At 44.9% G+C, this 23,676-nt stretch overlaps 1 long non-coding RNA gene across 3 annotated transcripts; it reads right to left on the bottom strand.

The window, feature by feature from the left end:
* Positions 1–465: 465 nt before the first annotated feature.
* Gm42088 lies at positions 466–13,180 on the bottom strand. Of its 3 annotated transcripts, none has more exons than XR_880127.1 (3): positions 13,100–13,180; positions 2,001–2,137; positions 466–773 (listed from the first exon to the last, which is right to left on the bottom strand). It is a non-coding gene; the product is annotated as a predicted gene, 42088 (long non-coding RNA). The 3 variants fall into 3 exon arrangements; XR_880128.1 differs by having other exon boundaries at positions 2,001–2,131; XR_880126.1 differs by lacking the exon at positions 13,100–13,180 and adding an exon at positions 11,145–11,350.
* Positions 13,181–23,676: the final 10,496 nt, after the last annotated feature.

Genomic DNA, 23,676 nt, shown 5'->3' with positions numbered 1-23,676 from the left:
GCAATCACATCAGCTCCAGGACAAGAACTTTTATCTCCTTTTAATATAGAAATTAATTAATTAATTAATTAATTAATTAATTAAATATAGGGCCCAGAAAGTAAAACCCAGGGCCACACCCTCCTGACTTTCCAATGTACTGATGATATGCCAAAGAATTGAATCCTTTCAAAAGAAAAATAGAGAGATCATTGGAAGTTCTTTCCAGCATAGACAGATACAGGGAGCATCTCCACACATGTGCCCACTCGCGCACGTGCATGGGCACACACACACACACACACACATACATATTACATACACACACCACATGTACACATACATATTACACACACATGGACATATACATATTACACACACCACATGTACACATACATATTACACACACATGGACATATACATATTACACACACACCATGTACATATATATATTACACACACCACATGTACACATACATATTACATACACATACCACATGTACACATACATATTACACACACACACATACACACACGAAGGAAACTGGGGTAGCATGTTACATAGACATCTTCTTTCCTTCAACACCCAGTGTTGAGCTCAGGATCAAGACTTTCTGTGACCATGGGAGACGTGGTCTTCCTCTCTAGACTCACAGCAGAAAATGCTTATAGAGCGTGCGAACTCTTTCTCAGCTGAAATTCTGCACGTGTAGAACGCTCTCGGTGAGTAGCCATCAAGAATGAGCGGAGGTCCTCAGACCATTTCTATGCTGATCACGTTTTGTGCTGTTGTTCTAGGTCGAAAGGCACACACATTTTAGAAAATGGGGGAGTGACACTGAGTCTATCACAGAGAGAGAAAAAGAACCTGTGAGAAAGCCAGGCTGGGTGTCCCATTGTCTCCTCCACTTCCAGAAAACGTCGTTTGTCAGTGCTCTGCCTCACCTGGCCCCAGTCTCTCTCAGAAGATGGTCCCACCTGTTTGCATTTCCATGGGCCTCGGCCATCCAGCCCACTGTGCAGTCACAGTAGGTGTGGTCTGGGTATCTCTTGGCCCTTCCCTGACATCTCGCTTGGCACCAGTACTCTCTCCCAGCTGTTCTCTTAGATCTTGCATACCACTGCTACAAGATCCCTTCCCTGTCAAAGCATTGCCCAACTCCAGGGGGCACTATTATTAAGTGTGGAATGTGTTCCCATTAGTCACTTCCCAGAAACCAGTCATGAAGCAAGCAGGCTCCTTTGCCAGACAGCAAGGCTGGAGTAGGCATCTCCTTTGCTGTGGTAGGGAAAACTAGAGGCAATCATGGGACACAGCACAGGGCTTCTCTGTAGCCTCCCAGGAGGACTGCTTCGAGAGACACCAGGCTGGACATACATTCCAAGTTTGGACTAAGTTGTGCGTCAGCTTAGATCTTGCTTGGGCTCATCTGACTTGGCTGAAGCCCAATGCCAGGTATTGTTCTCTCTCTGACCCCAACTCTGTGTGTGAAGTCAGAACGGCAGAATCATTTTCTGACAGACATTTAGCCCATTTCCTCAGCCCCCCGGGAGGCCTGATATTGAAATGTTTCCTTCCCCGTGGTTATATTTTCCTTGGTTGAAAAAGTTTTGTTTTGGGAGTTGCTACCCTGTCAAGTCAGTGAGTCAGGATGGGAGGTCAGTGCAGAGGGGAAAATGTACATCACTGGCAGAGGCCAGAAGGATAGGGATGAGAGGAGATGGGAGATGCTGGGTGGGAGAGAAAGGACCACACCCTCTGCACCCTTCCTCCCTTTCAGGAAGAGCATGGCCCTTCCAGACCAGTTGAGGAATTCTTCACCAAGGCCAGGAGCCAAGCCTAGATACCTCCTGAGAGTTTGTTCATGGAAGAGGGTAGGATAGGTGGGTAGGAAAGAAACCAACAACATATGGGGCACCTTCTGGGTACCACTGAACCTTCTGTCCACTTTCTGGGTGAGCAGCATTATCACCTATGTTTTATCAAAGGAAACTGGGCCTTGAACAGGGAAATTGCATACCTGGTATCTCAGAGCCAGTGAAAGAACGAGAGGAGTTCGTGTTCACTGCTGAAGTCTGCCTCCCGTTCTTTTGTGAGGTCCCTCCACAACAGCGGTTCTCAGCCTGTGAGGTCATGACTCCTTTGGCAGACCTACATCTCCAAAAATATTTACATTACTATTCATAACAGTAGCAAAATTACAGTTGTGAAGTAGTCACAAAAATAATTTCATGCTTGGGGGTCACCACGATATGAGGAACTATATTAAAAGGTCACACAGCATTAGGAAGGTCGAGAACTGCTCTACAAGATTCATTCCTGCCCAGAGACTCACTAGACCTGACTTCATACCCTTCAGGGTATGAAGAACTAGGTAGAGTCTGGCCAGGAGAGGTCTTGACAGAGGAGAAGAAGAGGTTTTTAGAGTTCAGCCACTGTTTTCCCTCTGTTCTCAACTCCCTTCCATTTTTTACCATCCCATATGCTTTCTTCACGAGAAGGGAAAAAATGCCAGAAAGATACACACAAACAGAGAACCCTTGCTCACACATGCAACACACACACACATACGCACACATTTACACAAGCACAGAGGCACACACATCTGGAGGTAAATCTCAGGATTCAAGGGTTGGCCTCTTGCCAGCTTGGAGCCCCAAGTAGCCCACTGAGGAGCCCTGGTCTGCAACACTTTGGGAGGTCAAATCCATGAAAGAGCCCTGCTAGTTTTTTTTTTAAAAAAAGAGAAAGGGAGAGAGAAAGAACACCAGCACCTCTCATGATGGGAGGTCAGAAGGAATGAAACCAGGAGAGGGGCTGGGGGTGGGGGACGAGGATGGGGGTGGGGAGCCTGGTGCTGGCAGCTGAATTCCTACCCTGGCTCAGCTCCAAAAGATTAAAATAGAGCTCTGAGAGTGTCCCCTCCACAGACCAGCCTGCCAGGGGCCAGACAATACGTGGGTTTGTGCTCCAGCGCAGGCCTCTCGAGATGTGATGTTTTTACCCCGGACAGCTAAAGGCACAGAGGCAGGTCTAAGCAATTCCAGCGCTCATTTGGCCCACAGTCCCAGTACAGGCCACAGCTCAGGGAGAGCTGCTAGGACGCATACAGATCGGCTCTTTTCTCTTCTTACCCCAGGGCAGACTCCTGGGCTCACACTTCTTCATTTTACACACACACACACACACACACACACACACACACACACACACACACACACCCCTAACACCCAATTGGCAGGGCTATGTGGGACCACAGGTCTTAGCAGATTCATTATACTTTAATTGGAAGGGGTGGGTCCAGCTTTTAAACAGACAGCCCTAGTGAAGAAGTACAGACAAGGCTTCCAGGGTGTCCCCCAAGAGCATCAAAATGCTCCACAGAGTACAAACCCTTCATTTTCTCTACCCAGGGCACACAGCTTCTCCCAGAAGGAAGCCCCACTGGCCCCTTGAGGTTACAGCTGCTTCCTTGGAATTCCTGAGGATTTCAGGCAGCTGGGGCTTGAGTCCTGCATCTCAAACCACTCACTAGGGCAGAAGTGACAGGAATATGCCAGCTAAGAGCAGAGCCTCTGGAGTTGGCCCTGCATGGGTTCAAAACTTGGCACTGCCACTTACCATAGCCCTTTAATAAAGTCAACTTATCTTTCAGGGAATCAAGTCCCTTATCTTTAAAATAATACCTGTTTATGGTCTTGAAGGTCAGATGAGAAAAACACAGAAAGTCATAAACCACTGACTGCCATGTAATGAGCATATTTTAGCTAGACAAACCGAATCCCCTCAACTAGGTCCCACATAGTGTGTGTGTGTGTGTGTGTGTGTGTGTGTGTGTGTGTGTGTGTGTGTGTGTGTGTGTGTGCGTGTGTGTGTGTGTGTGTAATTTATCATCAAAACTACAACATTTTTTATAGTGAAAGTGGACACTAACTAGACAGGGCCCTGGGTCATGTACTCACCAGAGTCTACCTGGAAAAGCAAAATATATAATGTCCCTGTCTACATTCTTTTGTAGGATCATCATTTAACCTTCACTGGGAAGAATCCTTTTTAAAATGGCCCAAAGGAGACTAACAACAAACAATGAACAGACACAGGAAGCCTCCCTTTGGGTTGTTGGTCAGGGAGGTCCACAAAACCCCTAAATAAGATAAGCTATCTTTACCCTTGGTTGTCTTCTTGAACTTGAAGGTAAGAGTCTATTGGCCAAGACTCCCATACTTTAGAGATGTAATATTTGAAGGAAGCGACCTAGTACTGATCTGCATGCCTCCTCCCTGAAGACTCCCTTACAGTCCCTGAAGGAGCTATGTGAGCCGGCAACGGAGAAAGGTCATCACTAATCCTCCTGAGGGATAAAGCATAACAGAGACCAGCCAAACACGACATCCCCAATGGTACAATAGTGGCAACCCAACAGGATGAAATATTCAGAACAGAGTTAGAAATGATTGTACTTAAGGCCCATTCAATAAGAAGGAATTCACGCCTGGTACTGTAAATTTAGCTAACTACCTGGGGCTGATGAGGTCACAGACCCTGGAGGAGAACCTTTCCTAAAGAAGAATCATTTCTAACTATATTCTAAATACTTATCCTATACCCACAGATAGTCCTTAGCCCTCATCAAAGAAAGTGCATTTTGGAGCCAATGGAAACCATCACAGAACTTCACAAGTCAAAATACAGAGAACAGACCATTTGGCTGCCCAACCTTGGTTGATACACCTACAACACAACCCCCTATACCTTGGACTCCGAGAAAAATTACAGGGGAAGGGGGAAGAGATTGTAAGAGCCACAGAGCTAGGATGCCTATGATAAGATTGTATCTTCTATACATGATGGGGAAGAGCACTTGTGAATGCTCGACAATATGATTGCCTAAGCAGGAATAACATGACAACACCAGCTGGCATGCCAGTAAGGATGGGAGAAGTCCCACAATGCTTCAGTCCTAGATGAAGAGGTACACAAGCAACCAATGACTATTGTGCGTGAATGAATGAGTCTTTTCTCCAAGGTCAAGACTCCAGATAGGTTATCCAATCCCAAATGTCAGCCTTAAACATGTACACAAGCAAGCAACTCAATGGACTCATCAAGTTTCACAAACATACATACCCATACAAATGTATATGTGAATATGTATAACAATAATCATTAAAGGCGGTCATGGATGTGAAAGAGAGACATAAGAGGGGTAAATGAAGGGAGAAGAGGCAGTAGAGATTATGTTAAAATAGTATTCATGTATGAATAAACTAGCCCAAGGCATAGAATACATTACAAGCCAGAGCCCTTTGTGGTATACCATGATATTTTATAAAATGTTGCTTAACATATAATAACATTACATATTTTTAAATGGTAAGGTTATAGATGAGGACATAGGATAATGGGTACAAAATCAAGAAAATTCTACCTTCCATCTTTTTCTCCCCCTTTCTGTTCATTCGGGAAAGTAGTTATTTAATGAAAATACTTTCTTCCAGCTCATAGAACATTCAGTTTCCACAGAACCAATGTTAGGAATTGAGAGGAACTCCCAGCAGTTGGGAGATGGAGAGTAATTTTCATGGCGTGACATACAGTTTTAGCCATGCAGATATAAAGGTCAGGATCTATGATGACCCCAACCACTCACAGCTGAGGCTTGAAGACATTACCCTTGTAGTTTTGAAGCCAGACGAGTCTTAAGCAAACTAGTGAATTACATGTCTTAGTAAAAGAAGACCTGGAGGGGTGGCTTGGGGATTAAGAGCAATTACTGCTCTTAGGGGTGATCCACTTTCACTTCTCAGCACCTACATGTTGATTCCGAATGATGATTCCCATTCCAGGAGATCTGATGGCCTCTTCTGACTGCCACAGGAGGCAGGCACACACATACATGCAGGCAGAACATCCTTCCACATCTAATAAAATAAATCTAAAGACAGAGGAGTAGAATGATCCCAAGGTTCATCAGCACAAGACTGTGAAAGTCCATCAGAAAGACCCTGGAAACCCATGATCAGACCAAACAGCTCCCCAAGCTAGGTAATCCTGGTACCTCGGGTGAAGAAAATGCTTAAATATCCTATTGTGTGTCTGGTCTTGAGCCTCTGACTCCTTCCATTAGACCTGGCCTGGCCTTCTGAGGTACTACTAGGGTTTGCTCTCCTGGGTTTTTTGAAGATCTCTCCAGCATAGTAAATATCTTGGTGGCCTCTTTCTATCTTTGTGTTTTGGTTGTTGTTGTTGTTGTTGTTGTTGTTGTTGTTTTCAGGACATCACCTTCCTCTGAAGTGTTTTCCTTTCATTCAATACATTTAAATCATTCATGAGGCCTGTACAGTTTACAGTGTGATACCTCTTCTATAATTCTCACAAACTAGAAGGTCAGTACCACAGTTGCATTCACACCTTTACAAGAAAGTCATCAACCAAAGGAGAGATTATGATATCTGGGTCTTCCAACTTTAAATCTTATACATTCTCTAGTATACTATCTCCTTACTGAAATCCATTTATTTCATTTGCCTTAGAATAGAATTTGAATATCATTGGTTCTTACATTTATTTCACGTCTACCTCATAGACGTGAGGTAGGGCTGGAGAGATGGTTCAGTGGTTAAGGGCACTGAATGCTCTTTCAGAGAACCCAGGTTTGTTTCCATGTAACCATTCATGTGGTACCTCACAAACATTTGTAACTTCACTTCCAGGGGATCCAGCACTGTCTTGCATAACTCTAGTTCTAGGGGGATGCAGCATGCCCTTCTGATCTTCATGGGCACCAGGCATGTACAGGCAAAACCTCATACACATAAAATAAAAATAAATAAATCTTTTCTTAATAAAACAAACAAAAACCATAAGATATATATTTAGATCCTCAACAACACTAGTAGCCAATCTCAACACTGGACCCGTATCAATAAATCCACTCCAAAGCCAGTCCAAACAGAAAGCAGATACATTTTTCTGAACCTTTCTTCAACCAAATTAGCACCTTGGGAAAGTAGGCATTATATGAACAAAATGACTTAGAAGGTTGGTGGAAAGAAGAGAAGACGTTGTTTACTGCAGCAGTAAAGTCTAAAATAATACAAAAACAAGCACCCAAGTGCTGTGGTAAATGATGAGTAAGCATCATTTTGTTTTGCTTTGGCCAGCCAGAAGACTGAGCGGGTGAAAGTACCTACAATACAAAAGTTGGAGAGAACCAATTCTAAAAGGTGTCCTCTGACCACAACGAGAGAGAGAGAGAGAGAGAGAGAGAGAGAGAGAGAGAGAGAGAGAGAGAGAGAGAGAGAGAGAGAGAGAGAGAGAGAGAGAGAGGAGAGAGAGACAGAGAGAGACAGAGAGAGAGACAGAGAGAGAGAGGAAGACAGAGACAGAGAGAGGCAGAGGCAGAGACAGACAGACAGAGACAGACACAGAGAGAGAGACAGAAAGAGAGAGAACCTCAGATATGTCATATACACACACATATGCCCACACATAAATAAAAACATCTTTTTGAAAAGTCATCTGTTTTGCTTGACCTGGAATGATACCTTGGATGTCTTGAGAAGTCACAAGAAAGAAGATAGGAAGGTGACATGTATTGTAGAGATCCAGTATACTGTTAAATCCTCTCACAGCATATGTGTGTTGTATGTCTACACACAGAAGTAAATTCAGAAAGAAACATAGGCATTACTTTCATAGTTTGACCCAGAAGGAAAATAGAATGATTAGCATTTTTTACACAACATTGAATTGTTTGCCTTAAAGGAAACAATGTTTCTGTAATTTAAAAACAGCCATAAGTAGCTCAAGATGAAAATGAACTAATGTCGGCATCTGACCACATCTGATTTGAGCAAGGACATCTCAGATTCCTCCCTTCACATCTTAAGCCCATCCAAAGGACGGCTCTGAATTGACCCCAGACAGCAACATGGGTGTAGGTTTGTCCCCTTGCCACCGGCTATGTTCTTTTTAAGAGTGGTCACCTCTGCTGGATGTAAAGGTTGAGGTTATGACCCATCTTCCCTGACCCCATTCTTCCCACCACTAACACCAAAAAAAGAATCTGGTTCCTGCTGAAAATAGCCAAGAATAGATCTTTTCCAAGCCAGCTAGCTGTTCTGCCAACCCATCATCTTCCCGACTTTGCTTTCTCAAGCATCCAGATGCTGGGATCTGGAAACAGGTGGCCGTGGGAGGTAATTGGATCTCACCCGTCTAAAGGTCTTTATAGAGTGGGATATGGAGGGGGAGAAGAGGAAGAGAGCAAGAGGGAGAAAAGTAGAGAAGAAGAAAGGGAAGCGGGCAGCGGGACTCAAAATAGTAACTTAATGATGCACCTGCAAGCCTTGAAAACCAAGAACAAACAACAGACACAAAGAGTTAGATAAAAATAGATAATCAAGGGCTGGAGAGATGGCTCAGAGGTTAAGAGCACTGACTGCTCTTACATAGGTCCTGAGTTCAATTCCCAGCAACCACATGGTGGCTCACAACCATCTGTAATGGGATCTGATGCACACTCTACTGGTGTGTCTGAAGACAGCTACAGTGTACTCACATACATTAAATAAATAAATAAATAAATAAATAAATAAATAAATAAATAAATAAATAAATAAATAAATAATTTTTTAAAAAAATAGATAATCAAAATCAGGGCTGAAATTAAGGAAATAGAATTTTTAAAGGAACTGAAAACAATCAGTGAAACAAAGATTTGGTTCTTTGAAAAGATTAACAAGATTGGCAAATATTTAGCCAAAGTACTTAAGAGAGAGGGAAGAACCAAAATTTAATAAAACTAGACATGTAAAGGGAGACAATGCAATAGACACCAAGGACATTCAGAAAATTGTAAGGATATAACTCTAAAAATTTGTACTCTACTAAACTCAAAACTCAGTAAGAAATATACAAATTTCTAGATGCATATGACCTATCAAAGTTAAACAGATTCCTAAATATAATGAAAAGGAAACTACTAAATAATCTAGTAGAATGAGGACTCTTAGCTGGGCAAAATATTTGAGAGGGGATGGCATCAATTTGGGGCACTCAAGTTAAGCAGCAATATAAAAATCTGCTTTAAAAAGCATTGTAACACAGTCTCAATGTAGAAAGAAGTCCATTCAAAAAATCTTTGATGTGTTCACTAGTTCACTAGTAAAGATTAATTGAATACCTACCTATTAGATCCCAGGCACTATGTGTTAACAAGCTCTAGCAATTACGCTGAATTCTTCCATTTATGAACCATAAATGAGCGTCCATAAATGAACGCTCCATTTTTCCAGCATGATAATGTTTTTAGTTTTGTTGTCAGATTATAAACAGAAATCATATATATACATATATATGTGTGTGTGTGTGTGTGTGTGTGTGTGTGTGTGTGTGTGTGTGTGTGTACATATACATATATATCTAATCACAAGTCATACACAGAATAATCCAGGGAATTAAAAATATTTAGCCTGAGGTATTATGATACCTGCAGTGAAATTTTATTTCCATTCAAAGACTCCTTTGATGGCCATTAAATAGATTTCTACACATAATAACATGTAGGAAGTCTATGACTGTGGTCACTTAAAGATAAATTCATAAATTCTCTGATGCTCCTCCCTTCAAAAGAAGGTGTCAGGGGCTGGGGATATAACTCTGTCATAGGGCATTTGTCTTGGATGTGTGAGGTACTAGGTTTAACACTAGTCAACACTGAGAGAAAAAGAAAGAGAGATAGTCTAGTTCTCCTCCCACTGCAAGTTGACTGAGCTTAATATTTCTGTATTGACTAGACTATGTCAGGTGTGGCTAGGTCATAAAATGATGCTCACTTTCTTAAATCCCTTGATCTAAGGGAAGATGGTAGTCATGTCAAGAAACTCAAGGGGCTACAGAGATGGCTGGCAGAGTGCTTAGTGTAAAGCATAAAGACTTGAGGTCAGATGCCCAGCACTCACGTAATAGCTGGACCCTATCCAGTGTGTGCATAATCATAAAACTGCGGGGGTGGGGGCAGAGACAAGCAGGGTCCCAAACTTGCTGGTCATTTAGCCTAAGCTTCATGTTTAGTTAGATACCCTGTCTCAAAACAATAAGAAAGAAAATGACAGGGAAAGATATTAACCTCTGACTCACACATGTGCACATGCACATACACACTCGAGAATGGGCACACACACACACACACAGAGCTTAAGCAGTTCTATGGAGAGTCCCCATTTGGTGAGAAACTCAGGCCTCCTGCCAAGAGCAAGCAATGAAGCAATCCTATCAGCAGATCTCCCAAAGTCCTTTCAAGCTTCGGTTAACTGCAGCCCTTACCAACAACATCCTGATGGTACTTTCATGGGATATTTTAGAGCAAAACTACCCAGATCCACTGCTCCTGGGGTCATAATAAACACATACTGTCTTTCCACTGCTAGATCTAAGGTTGCACATAATGCAACAGTGGATAAGTCAAATAGTAACCATCAGATGGATGCGGGAGAAGGGCAATTAAACAGGGGGTGGGGAGATGCATGTGGTCACTATTGTGTAATAGTAAAATGTTATAGTGTCAAACTAAAGTACTGACTTCCCTGTGTTCAACCAAAAACAAGTCCACTGCCTTTCAGGGATACATATAAGGTATCATTTATTGACCTAAAAATAAACTTAGAACCCATATTTGTCTTTATCAACTCATTCTTTCAGTTCCAAGAAGCTCCTGTTGATTTCTGAATCTTCTCTCCTCTGGCTAGCTAAGAACACTTACTTTCATGTTTGGTCAAAGCCTGGTCCGGATTGGCTTCTCCCCATCAGAGAAAAGCCACTTCTTTATTTTTGCAATTCTGTCCCTTCCAGAATTTAGAAACCCAGCAAATGGAAATTGGATTTAAGACATCACTGCGCAGGGATTGCACCAAGAACACAGAAATGTCTTCAAAGCCTAACTTGTGGCAGTCAACATTCCTCCTGCTGTTATTGATAATTCGGACCACATTGACTAAGTTACTTAACATTTGCAAATAGGACTCCATAGCAGCTAAACATCAAATACATGAAATAGCTCGTCATCAGCCAAGAGTCTGAGCCCACCCTCCACCCACCCTTTAGCCATGAGAATGTCAAGTAGCCCAGGCCAAACTTTCCACCCACATACCAAGCTCACTACCTTGTTCCTGCTAAGGGCAAAGACCTCAAGTTCACCATGCATGTAGCTTCTGAGGGCAGGGGAGGAGGAAGAAATGGATGGAGATTCTGGGGTCCCACAGAACAAATCCAACGCAGGTAAAATATGTCCAGCACCTATGGGATGCAATTAAGCCCAATTCACAGGGATCCAGAGTTTTCCTCTCAAATTCCTGAGGAAACCAAATCACATAATGTGTGATTTATTCAGAAACAACACATCTCAGTGTTGAGGGCTGAGACGGGCAACATGGTGGGGGTCTTGGGCCAGGGGTGCAGGTGTATAGAAATGAAAACATCAGACTAAAACAACAAGCTCCCTGGCCTGGAAAGAACAGCTCCGTGTTCTGCTGGGCTCCTCAGTCAACACGTGTGTGCATAGATATGTGGCTTTGTGTGTGTGTGTGTGTGTGTGTGTGTGTGTGTGTGTGTGTGTGTGTGTGTGCGTGTGCGCACACACACACACACACCTGGGACTGGGGGCAGGGAGTGAAAGGCCTTCCGTGTCTACACATTTTGCATGGCAATCGCAAAGGGAACCGTCGGCCCTGTGCTCTCAACCCTACCCTTTGCCAGCTCCTACAATAACTTTCGAGTCTCCGCCCTCCTCATTTCATAAACATTTTATATACATTTTTAAGTTGGAATATTTCTGCTCATTTGGGGAGAGTGTGCATTTATGGAGCTGGGTCTGCCTAATTGGAGCCTGACACATTTCTCTGGGGTGGGGTGGGGTGGGGTGGAAACAGGAGTGATGGATGCTGAAGTGGGGTGGGGGAGGGGTGGCTGGAGACAAGAAAGGATTTGGGGGCGCGGGAAGAGCAACAGGAAGAAGATTCCCTGTGAAAAAGCAGACTTCCTCATCAGTCCTGCTTTCGGTCTCTTCCATATCTCTCCAGTGGAAAACCCGTTTAACCTGCTTTATAAAGTTATGAGTAAAGGTTGTGTTGCTTCTCTGTCGGACCTCCACTCCGGCTGGACTGAACAATTCAATCTCTCTTTCCCCTGGTCTACCTGTGGCATGTGGGGCCTGCTCAGCTTGAATGGCTGGCTGTTTATGGATGATAGCATCTGCTGCAGCCCTGGTGAGGTCACTGTGTTATGTTAAATATTTCTGCCTCCTGGTAGAGAAACCAGAGTTCTCTGTCTGAAGACCACCACTGCCTGGCACAGACAGTACAGCCCCCAAAGTAGCAGCTGCCCCTCTGAGAGGCCACGTAGGCTCCCTGTGAATCAGCTGCACCCCTTCAGAGCCCCAGGAAGAGAGAGAAAAAAAATGTAATCCTGGCCTACAAATGCCAATAATCACACTCTCTATAGACAGCTTTTTCATACAGGGCTCTGAACACTGTGTCTGGTTTTATGCTCATCATAACCATGGTTATTCCATTGTTGCTTTGATCTCCATTCTACAGATGAATACACTGAGGCTTGGAGAAACCAAAGGAAATAGAGGGTACTGAACCGAACCCAGGCTTTTCTGGTTCCGCAATTTTAGATGGTTCCACTATGGGCTTTGGGTGGAGGAGCTGCCTAGGGGATGAAATGCATCAGGAACGTTGTGCAATCTATGATCTCAGAAGAGTGTCTCGGTTAACCCTACTATCAAAAGAGGACGGTGAGGCTAAGGCTGTAGCTTGGCTGGTAGAGGGCTTGTCTAACAAACACCAAGCCCTGGGTTTGACCCTCAGCACCCCCCATGAATCAGGGTTTGTGGTGAGCATCAGTGATGTGGCAACAGGAGGATCAGGAGTCCCAGGCCATCTTCATCTACAAAGCTGGGCCAGCCTGAGCTACAAGAGACCCTAAGGGGAAAGGAAGAGAAAGTTAACTTGTGTAGTCCAGCAGACAGAAGATTCCGGAGTTATCTTTCAGGAAGAGTGGTAAGAACTGCCCCTAAGGATAAGGTGAATGGGGTGTTCCCACCAGAAGACTCACTGAGATGAGGAGATAACATCCAGATGACCACTGCCTTCTCAGGACTGCTCTGGGTCAGCTGAGACCTCCATTGGGTTTTTGTGGCCAGTTTGTTGACTAAAAGAATGAAACAACATTCATGAGTGAACTGCCACTCCCAGCCTTCCCATCTCTCTATCATCTCTCAAAGGAAGAACTCCAATGTCTCACTGCTTGCTCCCCCAACCCTTATCTCCACCTCACCCCAACACCCACACCCATCCCACCTCCCCATCCCACCCCTACTCCATCTTCCACCAACTCATCCCATCCCCCACACCCTCCCCCGTCCCCACCCCTGCCTCACTCCAATCCCCACTCCATCCCCCACCACACCATCCCATCCCCCACACCATCCCCCACCCCCCCATTCTCTACCCCATCCCCACCACCACCACCCCGACCCCAGGCCAGGGTTCCAGAACAGAAATGCAAGCTGGGAGCTTTAAGTTCTCAGAGGTCCTGACTCAAGGTAAAATCCTGCAAGGCCCTGCTTCTCTGAAGCAGTGAATCAGCCTAGCCCACAAAGGACATATTTTTCCAATGTTCTCCTGTCCTGGGATGTGGAGGAGCGAGCGCGCGAACGGAGAAAACAAGTGGATTCATTTTTTTAATGAGGTTGGAAAGGCACACCAAGCATTTTACTTCCCCAAGGTGTCTCCATCCATCCAGTTGTACCAGCTTCTCAGCTGGGTCTCAAAACCCAAGTTCAGGACACCCAGACAAGTAATTCTAACCAGCAGTGCCAGGAAAATATTAACATTTTAAAAATAATAATAATAAAGCCGAGGTTCGTTTATTTTTAAATATATGCATATCTTTCTAGAACATCTTTCACACCAAAGAACACCGGGCAAGTCCCTCTCTCACCTGACCTGGATTAGCTATTTCCAAGTCAAATCAACTGGAGGGTCTTGCTTCATTCAGCCTTTGAGGCAGGTTTTCAAGCGTTCGGTCCCCTGAGGGAGATGAACTGGTTCTATTTCGAAGATGGTGGGGGCGGCGTTGCGCTGGGATGACGCCACTGTGGCGAGCGAAAGTCTGCAGAGCTGTAAGGCCTAATCTGCTCTCCACCCTAGACAGCCAGCTCTCCAGATGGGGCAGCCAAAGGCCTGTTGCCTCCTGCCCAGGGGTCTCAGAAGGAGACCCCAGAGAGCTGTAGGGTTAACCAAGCAGCCATAAACGTCGCCTCCTCCCTTAGCCTTCAAAGGCCCCAGGGAGAACAAACCAACCATATAAATTTTCATCCAAGCTCCGTACAGCTGCCCTGGGAGGCGGCTCCAAGAAGAGCCCGGTGGAGACTCTGGACAGAGGATTAAAAATGATTCCGGCGGCACCAAGAGACAGGGCTAGATGGCTTTTCTTTTCCTTCTTTCTCTCCCCTCGTTTCTTTCCCTTCACTGCTCTTGACGCCATAAGAATGAATGTTTGTTTTGGGCTACCCAACAGCTCCATGGTGAGAACCCTTGGTTCTCCAATTAGCTTCATCCTTTCCACTGCAGGGAACTACTCCCTGACCATCCAGAGAAACACAAACCAACCGCTGCATTTTTTGGGACCAAGCCGTCCTCCTTTTTAAAATGCCAGCCCTTGTCCTAGGTTGAGGGCAAAGAGGCAAGTGTCAAAGCCAGGAAACTCAGGAAGGAGGTAGCCCATTGTAGACGCTGACCTTTGGACTATACAGGGTGAGTCATGTAGGGTAGCGCCCACCCTCCTGAGAACCTTTCAGTAGTATGTATACCTTGGCCCCCGCAGACTTTCTGTACTTCCAAGCAGATATGCAAGGTCACAGGGCTCCTGTCAGTTCCTTCCTTAAGCAAGCCACCCGCCCTCCCTTGCCTCAGCTCCCCACCCCACCCCCTACCCCCGACAGCTTTCCAGAGCCACCCAGAACCACCCAACCTCACATGGCCCAAATACAAAGCACCTTGTATATATTTTAACCACAGAACCCTCACCAAACTTCTCTGAGGTCTCACCAAGTGCATTTCACAGATGAGGAAACCAAGACACAGAGAGGTGATGTCACCCAGCAGGGATAAAAGTCCTGTAGTTGGTAAGGAGTGGATGAGATAATGTCTGTGGCATCCTTAGCTCTCACTGACAGAGTTCACCACCTCTGGAAGCTGTCCTTGACACCTGTCCCCCACCCTGCCCAACCCTCATATGCCTCCTGACCACCCAAACCCTGGCCAGTCCCCTCATCTCAGAAACTCTTCAAGGCCAAAGATAAGCCTTGTTTCCATAGTACCATCCAGGAACAAATGAGACCATGTGAGCAAAAATTAAAAGACAGTACGTGCAAAAAAAAAAAAAGGAGGAGGAGGAGGAAGAGGAGGACGGAGGGGAGAGGAGAGAAGAAGAAAGTAAAATAAAAGGAAGAAAAGCAATAGAAAAATAAACACTAACACCAAAATGACCTGTACTAAAGATGATGTAAAAATCCAAACTTTCCTGGAGGAGTCTAAATGCAAGTGGAAAAAAAATGTACAGAAGAGGAACAAGGAATAGAGTCATCCTCTTTAAAATCCCAGCTCCCACCCCAGTTCACAGGCTTCACAGACTGCCTTAGAACACCCATGAACTATGGGAGGAGTCCTGAGAGGCAGCCACTCTGACTAATACTAGCAAACACCCCTCTAACCTCACAGGCTATGGAAACCATAATCAAACCCACCTGCACACACACACACACACACACACACACACACACACACACACACACGCACACATACACACCTCTGTACATACACACATACCTATACATACACAGACCTATATACACACAACTGTACATACACACCTATACACACACACACACACACACACACACACACACTACACCAGAAAATCCATCTCTCCTCCCTAAGAGAACCCACCTTATGTAATATGCCTTATGAAACTCTGATAAAAAATATAAATGTTTTGTTTTGTTTTGGTTTTGGTTTGTTTTGGTTTGGTTTGTTTTTGGTTTGGTTTGGTTTGGTTTGGTTTGGTTTGGTTTGGTTTGGTTTTGGTTTTGGTTTTGTTTTGTTTTGTTTTGTTTTGTTTTGTTTTGTTTTGTTTTGTTTTGTTTTGTTTTGTTTTGTTTTGTTTTAAGACAGGATCTCACTATGTAGCCCTAGATGGCCTGAAACTTAACTTAATATGTAGACCATGCTGGCCACAAACTCAAAGAGATTCTCTTGCCTCTCCCTCCTGGGTGCTGGGATTAAAGGCACATGGCATCACATTTCTGCAATATAAAAAGATCTTAAAGATCAGCTAGCTGTTAAGACAAGACTGCAGGGAACAAGTGTGGAGAAATGAGCTAGTTTTTTTTTAAAGATTTATTTGTTTGTTTGTTTGTTTGTTTGTTTAATGTATATGAGTGTACTGTGGCTGTACTGATGGTTGTGAGCCATCATGTGGTTGCTGGGAATGAAGGTCGCTTGCTCTGGATGATCACGCTCACTTCAGCCTAAAGATTTATTTATTATTATATCTAAGTATACTGTAGCTATCTTTAGATGCACCAGAAGAGGACATCAGATCTCAATACAGATGGTTGTGAGCCACCATATGGTTGCTGGGATTTGAACTTGGGACCTTTGGAAGAGCAGTGAGTGCTCTTAACCCCTGAGCCATCTCTCTGGCCCTGAGCTAGTTTATTACCATAACAATAACACTAGCCTGGATATGTGTCTGAACCCCCACAGAATGTCCAGGAAGGTGTGTGTCCTTGGAAGAAAGATATCAACTCATTCCCCAAATGCTTCTAGGATCCTTGCCATGTGCTTGACACTGTTCTAGGGAGAGAGACTGCAATAGCCAAGTAGACAGTATACCTTGTCCTCAGGGAGTTGACCTGCTGGCCTGCCTAAAACTTGAAAAACCCAATACTGTGAACTTGGTAGTGGCAGTAAAATATAGCAGAAGCTAAAGAATGTGCAGGTTGAGTAGCCCAAAGCTACTCAGTCAGAGGGAGACAAGGATGGTAAGTGGAAGCCTGCAGAAGAGAAAGAGTGAGGGTCCAGAACCTCTGGGGGATAGGAGCAATGAGGCTGTGTGTTTCTAAGAAGCAGGAATGGAAAGATGCTTCCAGAAGGTCTGGTCACTAGCCTGATGCCCCTTTCCACCCCTCCCCCCAGCCACCGCCGAGTTACCTTCACTACTAAAATTTCTTCTCCCTTCATACCCTGAATCACAGCAGTGAGATAGGTAGAGAATGCCCATCATCTTGGGAGCCAACAGGTACATATGAACCAAAGCTGTTTCTTGATCCTGTGCATCTTCAGGGAGACTCTCTCATCCCTGGGTTAGAATGGGATGAGGAACAGTAGCCTAAGGCAAATGTTCTCTTTAGTTTTGTGGGGGAGGGTCAAGTGATTGCCATCAAGCCTTCCTCCTGCTCAGGCTTTCTCCTCACCATCTCATTCTCCTCCTCGGAGCTGCAGATGAAGCATGGCTGTTGGTCCCTTCGCTGTAGGGCACTGTTAGGCACCTAGGCACCATCTCTCGTAATCCTCTCAGTACCATGAAGAGGTGTGTTTGCCTTGTGATTGCTCGAGCCACTACTGAAGAAAGGGCTGAGTTGGGCTTTGGTGTCTAGATTCCATGCACCTAGCCATGGCATCATACAAGGGCCCCCAGATCTTGCAAGCAGGACTTTCTTCACACCCCTCTACACCCAGCGGTAGCCAACTGCTCCTCGTTTAAGCGCTCACTGTGGTTGACCTACTGGGACCTGTTACACCATCGTACTTCCATTCTTTTCCTGGGTGCTTTCCTGACCCTAAGCCCCTTTTCTTCTGCCCTGGATCTTCCACATTTCTCAAGGTTACCTCTACTATTCATCTCTCTCCACAGCTTTCTGCAGCCTCTCTGTCCTTTGCCCATTTCCATCTCCTCTGGAGTATTGAGTTCACATTCAGTAATCCATGGATGAGCGTCTACCTTTTCTCCCTGGCTATTACATCTATGGTTCAGGCTGAAATAGAATGACCCTCCAAGATCCTCAGTCTCTTAAGAGAGGACAAGACCAGCAGTAGATAACTCCGCATTACCCAAAGCCCAGTGTACCCAGCCCATAGGCAAGTTCTTGCTGTGTCTGTGTCTCTCCCATGTCCTGGGCATGTGTGTGTGTACCTATGTGTGTACCAATAGTGTGTGCAAGCTCACTCACTGCTTACAGACAAGGAGCAGCTGAGGAACTTGGGTTCTAGGGTCAGAATGCTCAAGCCCAAATCATGAACTATGTGGCTTGAGTTAGTGAACTCAATGCCTCAGTTTCCCTGTTTCTACAAATGAGGGAATCAAAGGAATGCCTTCCTCTTAAAGTGATTCTGAGAATTAAGTGAGCTTATATATCAAACTCTCCACCATGCACAGTGCCTGGGACATAAAATGTACCCAGTAAACGTCAGCTCTTATCAATGGTAACACTGCTGCTATTAGACAGGAATAAAAGGGAGTGCCTTGCTACTCTACTACCCAGGTTTTTATTTTACTCTCTCTCTCTCTCTCTCTCTCTCTCTCTCTCTCTCTCTCTCTCTCTCTCTCTCTCTCTCTCTGTGTGTGTGTGTGTGTGTGTGTGTGTGTATGTCTGTGTGTGTCTGTGTGTCTGTATATGTGTCTGTCTGTCTGTGTGAGTTTGTGCATGTAATGCATGCTAGTACAGGTGCCCATGGAAGACAAAACTATCAAATCCTCTTGGAGCTAGAGTTATGGACAGTTGTGAGCCACCTGATGAAGGTGCTAGGAACTGAATTCAGGTCCTTAGCAAGAATAGTACATGCTTTTCACCATTGCTCCATCTGTCTATTCCCTAGTTGTTGTTGTTGTTGTTGTTGTTGTTGTTGTTGTGTGTATGTGTGTGTGTGTGTGTGTGTGTGTGTGTGTGTGTGTGTGAAGTCATAGCCATATACAAATTTGAAACATTACCACCTGACCAGTCTTCAGCCAACAGAATTCTATCTAGCTCATCGCTGACCAGAGCTCTGTTGACTGCAGTGTGTGCTGGCTGTTGCTTTCTTGCTCCCAACCTTCGAACACATTGCTGTCATTTCCCCTGTGTGTGGAGGGGGAAAGGGAACATAGTTGTCCAAGTAAAGATGAACGCTGACAGCAAGGAGCCTGGGACTCCTCCTTCCACGGACATGGCCTGCCAGCTACTGAGTGCCCCTCCTTAACACAGCCAGCCCCCCTCCCAGTTTATGTCTCCCAGTGGGACAGTAATTTTCTCTCAAAGCCAAAAGGCTTTGTTTTAATGTGGTGCCTATGTGGTAATAGAGTGCATTGCAGCGGGTGTTCGCTCTGAGGGTCAACGTTGAATTTAGTTTCAAAATAAACAGTGCTGTGCTCATCCATCTTCTGAAAGTTGCATGTGGGATTGAGAAAGATAGAGGACAGACTCTGAACAAGGAGAAAGTAAGAGGGAGGGGGAAGAGAGCGGGAGAGGGGGGAGAAGGAGAGAGAGAGAGAGAGAGAGAGAGAGAGAGAGAGAGAGAGAGAGAGAGAGAGAGAGAGAGAGAGTCTGGGAAGAATTGGAAGTACTGGAAGGAGGAACAGAATAGGATCCAGTATCCTCCACAGACAAACCAAACCTGTGCCCCATCTTCCTGGGTAATGTCAGAAAGAACCAAGGAGAAATTCGTCTCCAGAGTTCAGCACATCTACCAGTGTGCTGAGTTCCTTACATCATCTCATTTCCTTTCCACAGAGAGCCACCAGACTAGCTGTAACAGTGCCCACCTTACAGATGACAACACTGAGGACCAGACAAATGGAGTAGCCTGCCCTAAAGTGCACAGCTATCATGTTTGTGACACTGGATGAGAACCTAGTTTTTCTGATCACACTGGCCATGCTCTATCTAGTATCCTGTTCAGCAACAGATCATGTACATCATACATGAGAAGCACATTTGTGATCATACATTCCAAACCAAGAATGGGTAAAGAGCTTGACCCATATCATAACGAAACCAGGTAGTATTTTATATTAAGCCTGCCTAGACTGTGTTTCAGAATAAGGGATTGCCTTGTGTGATAGTGCCAAGGCAAGAATCAGCCAGATTTGTGGATATCAAAATGTGTCATTCAGAATGGACTTGGAAAGCAGGATCCACCGTAGAGTTTTGGAGACAGAGAAGGTTGACGATGACCCCCCTAGCTAGGAGTCTGGAATACTGGTTAACCATTACAAGATCAAAGAAATCATTGAGTCTTATTATATGCTGGACACAGGCAGCAATGGGTCAGGAGCCTTGAGTCATAGGTTATCATAGCCACCACCAATGTCCATAAGCAGTAGGACTTCCAAGTGTGGCAATCCTCTATACTCCTTAAGACAGGAGAGAAGGGCTGCTTGTCTGTGAATATCCTTCTTGCTTTATGACGTGAGTGCCCCCATCTAAACACAGTCTGGCTCAAGCAAAATAGGAAGTCAGGAGCAGCCTGGAGTCTCTCTCCCACAGAACAGAAGAATAAAGAAGACATGGAAACATCAGGCCTAATCCAACAACGTGGGCACCATGCTTCTGGCATTAGGGTTGCGTAAGGACTTAAAAGCCAGTCCTTTGTCACATCAAGCCTTTGACGTAGCTTGGGGCTCCTTGATGTATTTATTATTCGTGGCCTCACTCGCTCCACGGAAATAATGAACCAAGGAATAAATATCAGGTCACAAGGATAATAATGACTGATGATTGTGTGTGTGCGCAGCCAGGAGACCCTGATGAGCAACCCAAGGAATCTAAAGTCAACTCTTATTAAAGCACTGTAATCCATATTAATATGACAGTGCAGAATGACTCTGAGGGAGCCATTAGGGGCCATTATGAAAATCACATTCATTTGCAAAATGAGGAACATACCAAAATTTGAGTTGTTGTAGCTCTTCCAGCTAAATTACACATTAAGCATGCAGACTTCCTCTTCTAACATTTTGAAATGGTTTAATATGCACTCAAGCTGGCCAGAGAGCATGGAGAAGCTAAGACTAACCCACAGGTGATGCCTGGTAAATTCAGGACCAATTTCCAAGGTGACATTCAGCCCTGTGGGGGGCTTGATGGGTTGCATATGACTACACTTTGGGACTTCTCCAGGGAGGGCGGGGCTTGGCACCGAGGAACAACCCTGAGCCCCAGGTGGCTGCCTCCAAGAGGACCTTCCTACCCAATTCCCTCCGGAGACTGGTGGATGACAATTTGGGGATGAAGTACAGAGGGTGGACCTTTGTTGTACTGGCCTTTTGAGCATCCATTCATACACTTTTCTGGTAGCAGTTGCCTGAGTTTCTCTGGAGCCATCCCTTCCCTATTCTTAGTCCAGGCCACAACAGTTAAGTTAACTCATATGTAGTGAGTTCTTGCCAGGCACTGCCCTAAACACTTTACACATGTGAATTCATTCAGCCGTTATAGAGGCTCTGTGATATGGAAGCTACCTAAAAACCCTTCTGAGAGCTGTCTTAGCTAGACTACCTACAAACATGTCATGCTCTCTTAAGTGGTAGAATCAAGATTCCAGCCTGCATCCATGGCCCTAACCACTAGCAACTGTAGTCACCCTGCCCTCTGCCCAAGCTCCAGGAATAAGCTGTGAACTAGATACAGCCTATCTTAAGATCATGGGTATCCTTCTGCATCCACACGTGCCTCATATGGACATCCCACCCAAGGTAGAGCAAATGTGAACAAGCAATGCAAACCCAGGGGTGTACACTAAACAAGCAGAAAGTGCCTCTTGCCTGATTCTTCTGAGTTTGAACCTGAGAGAAGGGAGGCTCGAGTGTTTGAGAACCAGCAATTAGAGAGAACCTAAGAATGGAACCACCTAAGGTAAGATCAGAGCTGAAGAGAGCTCAACAACACTCAAATCCCTGAAGTTGTCTCTTCTGATCTAACCACTTCTCTTTCTACGTCAGCCAGTTGGACCTGAGTTTTCTATATTTGTCTTATAGATGGCCTTAGTACAGAGATTAAGTGTTCATGTAAGAACAATACTCTCCACTTAGGTGACACTCCACAATGGACAAAAGTTGTCCATACCTTTACTTCACCATCTCATCCATTCAATCAACAAATGAGCTTTTGCTGTTCATCTAAACACAGTCACAGACATAAGCCAAGGTCATCCCTTCCCACCCCACCCCCATCGCTTTTGTAGGTCTAATTCCCATAGACTCCTATCTAACTCTCTTGTGGCACATACTTGTAAGAATGGCATCTGCTTATCCATAACAGCAGGCCATGGGCTCCTCCGAATTAGAGATTCATTTATCCCCCCAAATCTAGATGTCTATGAATATGATGATGATCAATCTTTATAGTTAATCTGGCAGAATGTAGAATCATCAAGGAGTCATATCTCCAGGCAGGTCTAGTGAGGATACTTCCAGGGTCATCTAAGGAAAGATCCACCTTGGGCAGCATCATCCCTTAGGCCCAGAGTTTCAGACTGAATAAACAGGGGACAGTGGGCTGGGGATTAGCATTCCTCTCTCTGCTTCCTGACTGTATAAAGAGCAACTGCCTCATGTTTCTGATGCTATGGCTAGAACCCACTCTTGGCACTAGCCTTTCACCACCATGATGGACTGCATCCTCAGATCATGAACCAAACAAAAGCAAAAAACAAAACAAAACAAGAAAATCTTCCTCCTGTAAGGTGCTTTTGTAAGGTATTTGGCGACAGCAACAACAAGAACATGTAACTATTATCAACATAGTTGAATAATGCTTTCCATACTTTGGTTACCATGTTAGGTATGCATATTATCGGTACCCTGATTCTGCTTACTGAAAGCAACTCAAGCTGACTTATGCAGAAGTGGGATTTCTGGAAGGAAGCACCCAAAAGACCCTCAGCAAGGCTAGAGAAGCCACCGAGAAAACAAATAAGCTGGTTCATGAAAAGTTCTGCATTGAGACACCACCCAGAACAATCCTGACAGTTTTGGGTCACGTGTTGGCGCCACCACCCCTGCATGCCAGAAAGCAGTACCAGGTCATTTCTCAGGCTTTCCTGCCTCACTAGCCCACATTCCAAGACTCCTGCAGGACCTTGCATTAGCTGAGCTCCGTGCCCTGAGAATCAGGGAGCAAACAAAATGGTTTGGCTTCCTAGGTATGTTGCTGAGAGAGTATATCCTGACTCTCCTGAAACTCACCCTGTGGCAGACTCCCTGAACATTTCTTGGTGATCGTGAAGTGACAATTGTCAGTGCTGAAAGACAAATATTAGAATAAAGCTATGGACTAGGAAAGGAACATTATTAACTGGATCCCCTAGGAAGAAACATATATCCCAGCCATAAGGGGCACAGTGAAGAAGATAACTTGTTTTTAGTATTGTAAAATGGTGTTGCTTTTGGTCTCTAGAGCCAGGTAACAAACAGACCCTGGTGGTTCTGACAGACAAGGCAGCTCTGATTTAGGGTCCGATAACCAGTGGAGTCAGAACCTTAGATGTTATCTTAGGCTGGCTGCCATCCAGGCCCTTAGCTGGGGCTTCTCTGCTAGAGAAGACTTCTCAGTGAGACTGAGATTATTCTAATAGTAAACATTTCAAGAG

This window comes from Mus musculus, chromosome 11 (assembly GCF_000001635.26).
Source record: "Mus musculus strain C57BL/6J chromosome 11, GRCm38.p6 C57BL/6J".
Taxonomy (NCBI): Eukaryota; Metazoa; Chordata; class Mammalia; order Rodentia; family Muridae; genus Mus; species Mus musculus.
Note: the sequence above shows the minus strand (reverse complement) of the source record. Positions and strands in the feature narration are given on the sequence as shown.